This window comes from Ambystoma mexicanum, chromosome 9, assembly GCF_040938575.1.
Source record: "Ambystoma mexicanum isolate Mex_15411 chromosome 9, UKY_AmexF1_1, whole genome shotgun sequence".
Classification (NCBI taxonomy): domain Eukaryota; kingdom Metazoa; phylum Chordata; class Amphibia; order Caudata; family Ambystomatidae; genus Ambystoma; species Ambystoma mexicanum.
The window spans coordinates 330790304-330804406 of NC_090931.1; the positions used below are offsets into that span (position 1 = coordinate 330790304).

The window sequence follows — 14103 nt, forward strand, 5'->3', positions numbered from 1 at the left end:
TTGCTCTCCTGACCCTAAAATGTTGCTCGCCCGTTGCTCTGGGTCATTGTATGAAGGCTAAGAAGAAGGACATTCAGATATGAGACAACAATGGCAGTGTACCCTGAGCCAGAACTGTGCAGGAAGGCTAGCCAATCAGCCTACTTTATTTGACAGGCATAACATACTGTTAGGTATTGACGCTTCAGCTGTGGAGGCATCAGTAGAGTGGTCTGAGTGGTGGGGCAGGCCAGGTGGGTGCAGGGAGCAAGGGGGGGCGGTTACAGAAATGAATCTCTTGGGGCTTCAGATGAGACGGTCCCCAGTGATTGAAGAGAACCTGAAGCACAGAAACTAAGCTGGCCTGGCCACCCATGTGAATACCCATGGTACTGCTCTGTAATTAGAAGTTAAAAGGACTCCCCACTGAATCCACCCTTATTCAGCCATTTGTTTTAGCACTCTAAAATGTATATGCCACTTGAAACTCTGGTACACTATGAGGTGCATCGCTGGCTGGATCAAGAATACAATCTACGAAGATAATGTTGCCGCCAACTGAGCCTTCCCCCGTTGCACTCGGGTAGACCGCAAAGGGGTTAGTCGTCGAATAGTACGAAAAGAAGTAGGAAAATGAGTGACTTGAATGCCCAACTGTCAAGGAAGTTCTAATAAGATTCTTTTGTACATGTATGATTTGCGTTTGTTGCCAAAATGTAATTTTTTGGTCCAAAATGTTTCACAATAATTGCATAATCTTTGTGAAAACATTTTCATCTTCTGATTCTTCTTTCTAGTACGGAAGTGCATTAATGGGAAAAATAATTGAACCAAATGCCTGTGTTTGTGTTCTGGTGACAATTGCCAGCTTCTGTGCCTTTATACAGCTGGTGCCGACATATTGGGCAAATAAGTGGCATGCATGCTCAAACTTTCCTTCTTAAACAATTTGCTTATGCCAGTTTCTTTACATGTGAAGTTTGTGTTTGCGGGCCCCATGCCTCATAATTGGCACAAATGTTACATACTACTTGTATTGCAGTGCCTGGTGGGAACATTCACATTGTATGATGCTTTGCTTATCTGGCATATGACTAATGGATTTCTAAGGGGAATTAGCTCCAAATTGTGCACACTTAATTAGTGTAGCTACCAATTGCAATTCACTTATGTTACTGAAAATAATTTCTTAGTGACATAGAAATTATTTTTACTTTAGTATAGTGTTTCTTGCTAGATTCTTCCTGCTTCTAAATCCTTTAAGAACGGATATTACCCAATGTAATGAATTAATGAACCTCGAGCAATGAATGGCTAAGTCGACCCTGCCACAGGTATGAACATGCGAAGTGCAGGCTTACCCCATGTCAAGGGAGTGCACTTAACAATTGAGGTATACAACCATAAACATATAATGTGTACAATATGAAGGAAGAATGCCACCCCTTCTGTAAAGTGGTCTTCAAAAGTTCGTTTGTGTACAATGTTACTGGCCCACTAGCATGCTTAAGAATGCACCACTTACAACTATATTTCCCAGGGGATTGCTTGGGGAAAGAGTACCCAAATCCATCAGAAATCGTTTTTTTTTATTCCTAATCACTTGTCTTCAATGTAACAGACCTTGAGTGCTTTAAAAAGCACTATTTTCCGCTAGATTTCTTAGGTGGATAAACCTCCCCTCACACAAAGCCTGGTTGAAATGATCTTTAAATTCTACCATATTCTGTCTAGTTTTACTCATCCTGTTCTCCTAAAAATGCCCAATTTGCCCCTAAAGATCCTGACAATCCCTTTGGAGGGATAGATGGGAGAGCACCAAAATAAGCCTTTATATTTTGGAGTAAATGCTACTGTTAAAACGTGCTTAAACATTTACCATTAAATCGCTTGAACATTTCCTGGGAGAGAACTCTGAGCACTCAAATATTTTCATACATCCTGCAATGTTTTTGAATAATTTTGCTGGCCCAGTGCCTAGAAATGCACGGTTTGCCACTTAATTTACTAAAGATTGTATTTCTATACCAGTTTAATGTCAAATGATGTTTTGTTCCAATCATTTTACCACTGAATGCCGATAAATTGCATCAAAGTGCTGAAGTTGCTCACCATTTCATCTGACGCTCAAATGTTGCTCATTGCTAACAAAAGGTTGGGGACCCCTGCTATAGAGGAATATTTTGCTATAAATGCAGGAAGCGTAAGATCTATGGGAACGGTGTGGGAGGCATTTAAGGTGGTGGTGTGAGGGGTAGCCATATCGAAATCTAAAGGGCTACAAGGGGGGATAGAACAAAAATTACAAGACACTGAAAGGGAGTTGGAGGACCTGATGTGAAAGGGGGAAACCACTCGAGAGGATGGTGCCAAGATGAGACCTGCAAGAGACTAATAGCAAACTCTGGGATAGATTATGTAAGCTGAATTATAAGAAATATATCGAGAGGCAACATGCGGGAGGAGATAAACCTGGCAGACTACTGGCCTGGTTATACAAAAATGAGACACCCCGGCAGGTGATTAGAGAAGTCAGGGATGCGGATGGCCAGATCCGCAATACCCATGAGGAGGTAAATGAGGAGTTCCACAAATATTTTAAAAGTTTGTATGAGGACGTAGGAGAAGATATGGGCAGGAGATTCTGGAAACAATCGAAGATATCGAGCTACCCACTTTAGACTCGGAGAGGGCGGACCTAGAAGCCCCAATTACCTTAAACTAACGATGCAGTGATCCAAAACTTTCCCACGCACAAAGCGCCTGGGTCGGATGGATTACCTAGTGAATTCTACAAAGCGTATAAGCATGAGTTACTTCAGCCGCTTCTGGCCACGTTCAATGAGGCCTACGAACAGGGGGAGCTGCCGGAGTCTCTCTGAGAGGCAGTGATCATCCCACTCTTAAACGGGAAAGCCGAATGTGGATTGTGGGTCATATAGGCCGCTATCAATGCTGAACCATGATGGCAAAATACTCACGGCGGTGCTGGCAAATAGGCTAAAGCGAGTAATTGGCAAACTAATATACCCAGATCAGACAGGTTATGTTCCAGGCAGGAATATCACTAACAACCACAGGAAGCTGCACCATATCATGGACCAAACAGAGAATGACCAGGGCGAGTTGGCCATAGTGTCATTGGATGCAGTCAAGGCGTTTGATTCGGTGAGGTGGACATGGCTGATAGCGACCCTGAAAGGATGCGACCGGGATATATTAGATGGGTCAAGATGTTATATAGTTCCCCGACTGCAAGAGTCAGTACAGGCGCTATAATTTCGGATAAATGGCAAATCAGTAGAGGGACCAGACAGGGATGTCCCTGGTCACCCATGTTATATATACTTGCATTGGAGCCGTTGGCTATTAGCCTCAGGCAACAATATGAGGAGGTGGGGGTGCGCACTATAAGGAACACACATTTAATATCACTGTACGCAGATGACATGCTCCTCTATCTGCGCTTACCAGAGGAGAACTTGCAATATGTGTTGGAGGTGATGGACCGCTATGCTGCCCTTTCGGGCATACGAGTGAACCCCGGGAGGTCCAGCGTATTCCCACTGGGAAGGTACAAGAACGTTCCACTAAAAAACTTGCCCGTTTTACAAATACCCTGGCAGACAGACATTCAGATACTTAGGCATAAATATATACCACAAGTTAGAAGCGGAACACAAACACAATACAGAGGAAGCTGTTGCAGGTATAAGAAATAGCATGGTATTTTGGCCCAGATTACCCCTTGCCATAATGGGAAGGGCAGCGCTGCTCAAAATGGTGGTCTTGCCTAGACTACTGCACTTCTTCGTAAACATACCGTATCTGCTCCCAAGACGCTTTTTTGCTAAGCTCCATAGCCTGTGCAGGGGCTTCATATGGCACAATTCTAGAAATAGGGTGGCCCTGTGGAAATTACAAAACACGTGTAACAAGGGGGAGTGGAGCATTAACCTGCTGAATTTTGAACTATACTACTTGGCGGGACAGCTATCATATGTAGCAAGATGGTTGTTGGAAGAGGAATCGGCGGAGACCCAGGCTCCAACGGGGCGTCCCCGCCCCATACTTCTTAAAAGAAATGGTGTGGTTGCATAAAACGAAAGTGGCAGAGATGGGGAGACTGCTGGTGCTGGGCTGGGAGGTTTGGCGCGGAGCATGGAGAACGGTGGGTGACTCGAACCCGCTCTCTCAGCAGGTCCCGTTGGTGGCATTATGTGGGAAAGACTTCCAGCTGATCAAAGGGGTCCGCAGATACTGGGAAACGGTGGGTTTGACCACTCTGGGGGACATATGGCAGGAGGGGGAGGCGGTGGAATTCGAGAGGTTGCTGGAGGAGAGAGGGGTACATAGAGGCCAATACATCACCTATACCAGGATCATGAAACGGGTGAGGGGGGAGATGGCCTGAGACGGTGCTGGCGGAAGAACCTGATGCCTCTGTAGAAATGATGTATGATGTCTCGGAGGACGGCACGAAATATCTGACATATGAGCTCTTGAGCGCAAAAGTGGGGAAGGAGTTGCTCCAATTGAGGCTTGACTGAGAGGAGGTGGTGGGAGAACCCATGACAGAGGGACGGTGGGACAGAGCCCAAAGGTACCATAAGGTGTCCCGGAACGCAAGACTTCAGCAGATCCAGCTGTATGTCACCCACAGAGCCTCTTGACCCCCGGCAGAATAGCCTGGTTTGGTGGCTCGACCATACAGAAATGCCGTAGGTGTGGGGAGGAAGAGGCTGGGTTGCTACACATGTTCTGGGCTTGTCCAGAGGTGGGGACATTCTGGGCAGAACTGCAAACGAGATTGGCCAGCCGGGCGGTGGTGCTGGACGTGGGGTCTGCTTGGGCATGCATGCTGGGGAGTTTCCCTAGGCCACGTAATTTAAAACATATCAGTAAAATGAAAGACCTGGCCTAAATCCTTGCCAAATGCAGAATTGCGATGAGCTGGAAAGCTGCCCACAGGCCTAGAGTGGAGATGTGGTGGCCGGACCTCCTGAAATGGGCTGAAGCAGAAACCACGGTCTGGTACGAAGCAGTCACGAGTGGGGGAGAGGAAGAGGTAGGCCCCCTGATAGCCTGGAGACAGCTGGTGGCCTCAATGGCAAATCCCCACCAGGTGGATCAGGATGTGGAAAACCGGGAGGTGTTGGCAATAACCAAATCACCTGTAGATGCCCAAGGAGGTGGCACAGATATGACGGCTCAAGTTTTTGGGGTGGGAGGGGGGAGGAAAGAGGAGAGCAATAATATGATGTCTGAAAATTGATCATGAACGTCCTAAACAGTTGTAATGTTTGTAGTGGTGTTTGTTGAAATAATAAAAATAAATTAAAAAAACAAACATTTTGCTGTGGTTATCAAACGTTTTGTGAGAGGTAGGCGATTTTTGCCAATTGGACATGCGTGGACGGAATGGAAGAAAGAGTAGGAAAGCTGAATTGGAGGACAGAAAGGCATACATTTCTGAAAAGTAGACAAAATTAAATTCTGAGTTTGGGGGGGGTATAAGAGGGGGGGGGAGTGGGAAAATGACCCAAAAATAAAGGTATGTGGTGGACATGGTTGGCCTGGTACGGCAATGGCTTCTATGAATTTTGTGAAAAACAATGCTCCGCTACATTCCCCTGACTCTTGCAGTTAGGAAATCACACATTTTTTGTAATGTTTCACAAAACAAGCTATACCACAAGCCACAAACGGAGCCATGGTACGCAGGAGTTATATGCTTACGGCCTCAACAGATGTACTTAGCATGTCTAAATCAGGAAAACCAATGTGGTGAGGAAGGGCAAGCATACATTTTTTGAAAGACCACAGGCAGACCTTTTCAAGGGTAGGTGACTTGTGCAGGTTACAAAAGTGTATGGTGCCTAAAGCAGCGACTAAATGTAGGTCACGTTTGGGAAATGAAAGGGTTGTGTGACAAAGGGCAGCAGCAAACGGGTCGAAACGTTATGAAAAACACGCAAACGCAACAAATGTCATACCTTCCCACGTTTCCACAGGGGTCCCGACGAAAACGGTACCTCACATGTGGGGTGCACCTACCTGGGGGCAAAGGGGAAAGCCTAAAACACGGCTAACCCCATGTCTTTACGGACAGCAGAATTTGATGAATTCCGCTGAAGCGCACACCATACAGATATAGGCCTGGGTTTTCAAGCCACCAAGGAAAACTGGGAACCCCATGCATTTCTGAAGAGAGGACATCCGTGGGAATCCACAGAGGTCTGACTTGCGCAAATTGACCCAGAATGTATTACCCAGAACCCTAGGCAAAGTCCAAATTTGGGGAAAAAACACAATTCACTTTGTCGGGGGTTCTGGGTAATAAAGTCTGGTCCGCTTCGCAAGTCAGACCTCTGTGGTTTCCCACGGGTGTCCTCTTTTCAGAAATGCATGGGGTTCCCAGTTTTTCTTGGTGGCTTGGACACCCTAGGCCCAAATCTGTATGTTGTGCGCTTCAGCAAAATTAATCAAATTCTGCTGTCCGAAAAGACTTTGGGTTGGCCGTGTTTTAGGCTTTTCCCATTGCCCCCAGGTAGGTGCACCCACACGTGAGGTACTGTTTTTGTTGGGTCACCTGTGGGAACACGGGACGGTAGGCCTTGTTTTGCTAGTGTTGTGTTTCGGTGGGTAACCAGGGTGAAATGTGCGGAAATTGTCCCCCCCCCCCCACCAAATTTGGACTTTGCCCAGGGTTCTGGGTAATAAATTCTGGGCGGATTTGCGCAAGTCAGACCTCTGTGGATTCCCATGGATGTCCTCTTTTCAGAAATGCATGGGGTTCCCAGTTTTCCTTGGTGGCTTGGACACCCTAGGCCCAAATCTGTAGGTTGTCTCCCCAAACCCTTTGGGGGATACAAGTGGTTTAGCCTTTTTCCTTTTGCGCCCAGGTAGGTGCACCCACACATGTGAGGTACCGTTTTCGTCGGGGAACCTGTGGGAACGCGGGACGGTAGGCCTTGTGGTGTTGGTGGCGTGTTTTGGTGGGTGCCCAGAGTGAAATGTGCGGGAATTGTATTTCTTTCCAGCAAATTTCAGAGACCTTTCCCTCTGTCCACCCACCGAAATACATTGCCAACCACAGATGTCATACCTTCCTGCTTTCCCACAGGTGTCCCGGCGACAACGGTACCTCATGTGTCTGTGCACCTAACTGTGCGCAAAGGGACAAGGCTAACCCACTGGTAACCCCAAGCCTTTCGGCACAGCACATTTTGTTCATGTTGGCGACCTACAGATTTGGGCCTAGGGTGTCGAAGCCACCAAGGAACATACGGAACCCCATGCATTTCTGAATAGGAGACACCCGTGGGAATCCAAAGATGTATGACTTGCGCAAATGTCCCCAGAATGTATTGCCCACAAGCCCCACCAAAGACCCACATGGGGTAAGGGTGCCCAAGCCCAGGGACATTACCGCATACTTTGCTGGAGCTGTTGCTGGCCTGCGTCACAGCTTCTCTCCACCAGGGAGTCCTGGCAGTGTGCCAATACCTCCCCGAAGGGAAAAGCTGTAATGCAGCCCAGCCACAACTCCAGGACGGTTGGAGGTGATTTCCCCAGCCTTGCACATCCATTTACCATGTGGGTGTACCATCCCCTAAGCACAGTGGCAGCTCCGGGGAGCCCCAGCAGGATCGCCATTCCTCCCCGGAGGTGACCGCTGTAATGTAGCACAGCCAGAGGTGCAGCCTGGGCTTCCAGATGGTCAACCCACATGGGAGACATCCGCTCCCAGGGAAACACCAATGTTCTGCTGGCATGGGGTGGGGGCAATTTGTGGCCTGCCCCTGCAATTGTGTCCCAGCCCACCAAAATATCTCCCCAGATGGCCCATTCCCACCCACACCACCAACAACCCAGCCCCAGTCTCACCCACCCTACTGACAGTGGGCCCTAAGCATAGAATAATTAAAAACAGTACTCGCATAGAGTTGCAGCTGCTCGCGTAGAAAAAGCTGTACACGAAACAAAAAACATTTGTTACCTACTGTCACTCCAGCAAAAACAAATCTACACTCCTACTTTCCACTCATGCCCCCCATGCTAGTGATCCCTGGTGGTCTACTGAACCTCACCACCCCCCCACAGTGAAAATACATTTGCCCCTTCCTAGGGGCAGAAATCTCCCCCCAGGGAGTGCTGCATGAGATGCCCCCCCCCACACTCCATTTGGGCTGTGGGGAGAGGCCCACCCCAAAATGTCAAACAGGACCCCCCAATGGATGGGGCAGTAGGGTTTGGGCACCCTGGCGTTAGATGGGAACACCAGTGTGCCCATCTGCGCCAAGGGAAGTTTGGTAAACGAAGAAAAAAATTGAAAAATGATAAGTTACTCACCGTAGTGACTAACGTGCTCTTAGTCCATAGTCCCCTTTTCTCCATACTGCATGGGCGCGGGAGACGGAACCTTTTTCACCAGAAAAATCTTCTTCCCCTCTAAATTTAGAGGCGCGCAGAGGCGTGGCCCTGACTCTGCCCTCCAGCGCCACACCTCAGTCCCCAAAGACATGTCGACAATAAATTTACCATTGCCTAATGACACCAGATTATTAGGAGGGAAGATGGTGGCGCGTATGGAGGAAAGTGGACTATGGACTAAGAGTACGTTAGTCACTACGGTGAGTAACTTAAAATTACTCTTACGTCCCATCCCCTTTTCTCCATACTGCATGGGCGATTACAACTGAATGTAGCCCCAGCATGGAGAGGAGACCCTCCTTAAGCAAACAGGTTCCGGAGAACCGCCTGTCCGAAAGCTGCATCTGACCTGGAGCCGGAATCCAGACAGTAATGCTGGCAGAAAGCCGATAGTGGCCCATGTGGCCGCCCTGTTTATGACCTGCCAGGGGACATGGCGCTGAAAGGCGATGACCATTGCCTTGGCCCTGACCGCGTGGGCATGCATGTTCGCCGGGTGGGGTCTGTGCTGGCTCTCGTACGCTTCCTTGATGGCCGAGACCAACCAGCGGGAAATTGAGGCTTTGGAGGCCTGATGGCCTGGCGCCTCCAAAGGTGATGAATAGGGCATCTGACTTGCGGAAGCCCTTGGTCTTGTCCAGGTAGAATTTCAGAGCACGCCCGATATCTAGGCAGTGTAGAACTCTGAGGCTCGTCCTTCGGGTCAGCAAAGAATGTAGGAAGGACGATCTCGTTTAAGTGAAAGGCTGATGGCACTTTAGGTAGAAATGCCGGATGAGTCTGCAGGACCACCTCATCCTAGTGAAAGGTGGTGTACGGCTCTGAGACGACTAGGGCCTGGATCTCGCTGACCCTGTGCACCTTTGTGAGGGCGACTAGCGGAGCCGTCTTGATGGTGACCAGCCTGATGTCCGCGGACGCCATAGGCTCAAATGGCTTGTGCGCGAGGGTGCCCAAGACTAGGTTCAAATCCCACACGGGGTGTGGCTTTCTGATGGGCAGGTAAAGTCTAGCGAGTCCGGCCAAATGTCTCCTAACGATCGGGTTGGAGGAGAAGACCCCCTCCTCCGAATTCCTGTAGGCCCCAAAGGCTAAGAGGTATGTGCGGATGATGTCCACCTGCATGCCAGAGTTGGCGAGGTGCGCTGAGAATGACAGCACGTCGTCCAATGAACAAACCAGCGGGTCGATATCCTTGGAGTGCACCCGGTGGCAGAATCTGGTCCATTTACTTTTATACTGGGCTCTGGTAGCCTTGCTCCTAGCCCCCTCTGATATCCAGAGGTTGAGGTGGCTGAGCGTCACTTGCTCAGGAACCACGCTGTGAGGGCCAGCTTCTGAGGGGCGGGGTAGAAGACCCTGCCCCCCCGCTCCACTCCCCCCCTTGCTGTGTCAGAAGATGTGCTGGGCCCGTCGGGAGGTGGATTGGAGGGACTGCCGAGAGGCTGAGCAGCTCCGAGAACCATGGCCTGGCTGGCCACCATGGAGCTATCAGAATGAGGTTGAGCTGGTGAGACTCCTTGAACTTGCAAAGCACTCTGTGAATCAGTGGAGTGGGCGGGAAGGTGTATGCTGACAGGCCGTTCCACTGGATCCATAAGGCGTCGCCCAGGGAGCCTAGGCCCTGACCCTGCCAGGAGGCGAATTGGGAGCACTAAATGTTGTGCCTGGTGGCGAAGAGATCCATCTGGGGGAGGCCCCAACTGTGGAAGATCGCCTGTCGAGGTCTTTCAGCTGCCACTCATAGATGTCTGCTCCCAATCTGCTGAGCATGTCCGCTTCCAGGTTGGCTTCCCCCGCAAGGTGAACTACTGTGAGGAAAATCTCGTTCTCAAAGGCCCATTCCCACATGTTGATCCCCAGTCTGCACCGGGAAGGGGATCTGACCCCCCTGCCCCCCTTGCTTGTTGATGTAGTACATACTGGTCGAGTTGTCTGTCTGTATGAGGACAACCCTTCCCTTGAGACGTGGGAGGAAGGCTCTGAGTGCTAACCAGATGGTGTTTAGCTCCAGCCAATTGATGTGGTATTCTTGTTCTTGACGTGTCCACGTGCTGGGGTGGCTCCCCAGCCCTCTAGGGAGGAGACCGTGGTAATAGTCACCTGTGGGACAGGGGGCCTGAAGGGCTTGCCCGTCCGCAGGTTGCAGTCCCTGGACCACCATGTGAGATCCGGGTGGAGAGAGATGGGGATCTTGATAATATTTGCCTGAGAGCCCCTCTCCTGGTTCCACGATGCTGCGAAGTGGAGCTGAATCTTCCTCATCATGAGTCTTGTGTGGGGGACGGCCAACAGTACCACTGCAAAAAGGCCCAGTAGATGCTGGTACCACCAAGCTGAAGTAGCGCTTCGGCTAAGAAAGTGGGACGTGGCCCTCCTGATTGCTGCGATCTTTTCCTCCGAGGGAAAGACCCCCCTTGGAGCGCGTGTCCCAGATGAGGCCCAGGAAGGTCAGACTGCGTGGGTTGCAGCTGTGACTTCTTGAGCGAAAAGCCCAGGTCGTGTAACGTGTCCATCAGAGCCTGAGAGGAGTGGTGAACTGCTCCTTGAGATGTAGCCCTGACTAGCCAGTCGCCTAGGTAGGGGTATATATGGAGGCCTTGAGCCCAGAGGAGGGCTGCCACCGCATTCATGAATCTGGTAAAGACCCTGGGGGCCGAGTTGAGGCCAAAGGGGAGGACCTTGTACTGAAAATGGCAGCCCATGATTCTGAACCAGAGGAAAGAACTATGGGGTTGCCAGATCGGTACGTGCAGATAGGCTTCCTTCAGATCTAGGGAGCACATCCAGTCTCCCCTGCATAATGTCTCCGCAATAAAAGCTGGCGTCACTGTCTTGAACCTCTGGAGAGTTAGGTTGAGGATGGAAAGGTCAGGCCAGCCTGGTTCTTTTTCTGAATGGCGAAGATCCTGGAGTAGAAGCCCGAGCCTCGCTGGGAGGCTGGGACTTCTCCACGGCCTGGCTCAGGAGAAGCGACCAAATTTCCGCCAAAAGAGTTGCTGTCCCAACTTGCGGAAGAGGAGGAGAGGAGGGAGGAGAGGCCAGAATAGGTAGACAGTACTCTGAGGATACTACTGACAGGATCCAGGGGTCCGCACATTTCTTTTGCCAAAAGTGCACGGGAAGAGCAAGCCTGCCCCCCACTGGCGACACGTGGACCCGAGTGGGTCTGTTATGACTTTTTACCCTCGGAAGCAGAGGAGGGGGACTGTAAAAAGCCCTTGCCCCCTCACTTTTTGATGCTTGCGCTGACTAGGGGTCGGCGAGCATTCCGGCCTTCTAGACCTACGTTCCTGGAAGCCGCTGTAGCCTCCAGATGAGCGACCCTTATCCGAGCGTTGCTGAGACTGGGAGTACGCTTTGGGCATGGTCTTTGTCAGAATGGATAATGACTTAGCTGTCTGAGAGCTATTCTTCTTCTTGTCCAGCTCTTCTTCTGTGCTGGAGTGAAAGAGGTCACTGTCCTCGAAGGGCAGGTCTAGAATACGTTCCCGGACATACGAGTTGAACTTGGTTGCCCTGAGCCAGGCCATGCTTCTCATGTCAGTGGCAATACAGATGGCACGTCCAGAGGTATCAATGTGTGCCAGCGTGGACTCCATGATATCCTGAGCCACGAGCTTGGCCTCGGCTAGCCCTGCCTTAAAATGTGATTGGCTGTGGGTGGGTGGTTCCGGGAGGAAGTCAGCAATTTCCCGCCATAATCTCTGGTTAGCGGCTGCCAGCATGGCATCTGCGTTGGTCTGTCGCAGGTGCAAGAAGCATTGGAATACAGCTTCTTACCGTATGCCTCCAAGATGTTCTCCTCCTTACCTAACAGCGCTGTCGAAGATTAGGATGACTGAGGCTTGGAGTACAGTGATGCTGCAGCGATCACTGAGGAGTGTGGCTGAGGATGGGAGGAGAGCAAGAGTGTGTCCCCCTCCATCTGCCTGTACTTGGCGTCCAGGCAGCGGTTGACTGGCTGGACAGAGTGGGGTTTGAGCCAACCCTTCTTGGCGAGGGACAATACATTGGTTTGCAGTTGAATCCCCGTTCTGGCAGAAGGTCGCCTCGTGAGGACTTCAGCGAGGACGCCCTCTGGCGGCTGTTGTACCTGGGGCTGGGGGAGGCCCAGGTATTCCACCAGGCCCGAGATATGTTTGTGGAAGGCCCTGGTGGATGATGGCGTGTCAGGATCCTCCTCCTCCTCATCGGTATCCTGTGCGTCTGGGGGATCCTGTGGAGGAGTAGTATCTGGAGGCTGGGGTACAGGGACCGCCGCCGCCGCCGGAGGTTGAGGAAGAGGAGGCTGGTATGGAACCACCTGCGGAGTAGGCTGAGGAGCCGCCGGAGGAGGCGGCTGCGTTGGGGCCAAGGGCGCCGGCGGAGGAGTCTGCGGTGCCGCTAGCATAGCGGGAAGGTCGAACCTGACTGTTTTCTTGATTATTGCCCCATATCTGGAGACTTCATGAGGCCGAGGAACCTCTCGAAGATCTGGTCCTCGCTGGCCGAAGAGGAGGAGGGCCCTGACGTGGTAGCTGAGGCCACTGCGGTCCCTGTACATAGGGACGCAAGGGAAAAAAACCTTGCGCATAAGAAGTGTAGGCCGTAGGCCACATACCTGGTTGATGCCAGTCCCACCTCGATACTCGTTCTTCGCCGAAGTACTGCAGAGACGTCGAACGGGTGTCCTTTTCTGGCACGTCAGCCATTTTGTTGAGTTGCCTACCACGTGGCTGCGACGTGTTGCTCGGCTCGTTGATGCGAGCCTCTGCCAACTCTCTTATGTGAGCGGCGTGCAACTTGCCCCACTAATCGGGCCCCTGCCCGGTAGGTGTATCCACCTCGACCCGGGGGTCGTTAGAGCTGCGTTCAGGCGCCCCCTTGGACGTGCTGCCGGTAACAAGGCGTAGCCCCTCAGCCATGATACCTGTACAAGGGAGGACCCCTCAGCCCGAGGGCCGGTAGCTGTAGCATCCTTGGTGCGTGTGTTGGTAGAAGGACCAGTCCGGTCCCTCCCTCGTAGGAGAGTCCCTAGGAAGGAGACTCCCTTGCAAGGTGCAGATGAAAATATAGGGCGTACCTCAGGCCTGGATCGATGTTTCACGAAACTCTTGAGATCCTCAGTAGACCGCTGGAAGAGCTCCCTCCACCTGGCTAGTCTGTTTACCAGCGCTTTTGAGGACAGCGAGCCGCACGCCGAACAGCCTTGCCAACCGTGCTCTGGCCCAAGTCAACGTAGGCAGAGGGCGTGGGGGTCTGAAGTTGGTAACGGCCCGTTGCAGGATGGGCACCTGCTGAACCCTGTTGAAGTCGACATGCGCCGGGGAGGAGCTGTGGCGTCTGAAGACTGAGTACCTATTGAAAGAAGAATAGAAGAAGAATCTGCGCGTGGAATTACATGGCCGACGCCAAACCCAGGAGTGCTGGTGAAGTCGAACCGTTCCCGTCAACGCGGAAAAGGGGACTGAGGTGTGGTGCCGGAGGGCGGAGTCAGGGCAGCGCATGATCCCAGGGCCGTGCCTCTGCGTACCTCTAAATTTAGAGGGGAAGAAGATTTTTCTGGTGAAAAAGGTTGTCCCCCGTCCCTCGCGAGGGACGTCCAGCCAGTATGGAGGAAAGTGGATGGGACGTACGAATATGGTAGGTTGCACTTTAGGGGGTTGAGCGGCACCCTAAACTACCATGACATTTGAAATGGAAAGG

The 14103-nt window shown here is 51.3% G+C and overlaps 1 protein-coding gene across 1 annotated transcript in view; it reads left to right on the forward strand.

Annotated features, from left to right (window-relative positions):
* GTF2I (general transcription factor IIi) overlaps positions 1-14103 on the forward strand; it is a 2618156-nt gene that overhangs the window by 262372 nt on the left and 2341681 nt on the right. The window lies entirely within an intron of this gene.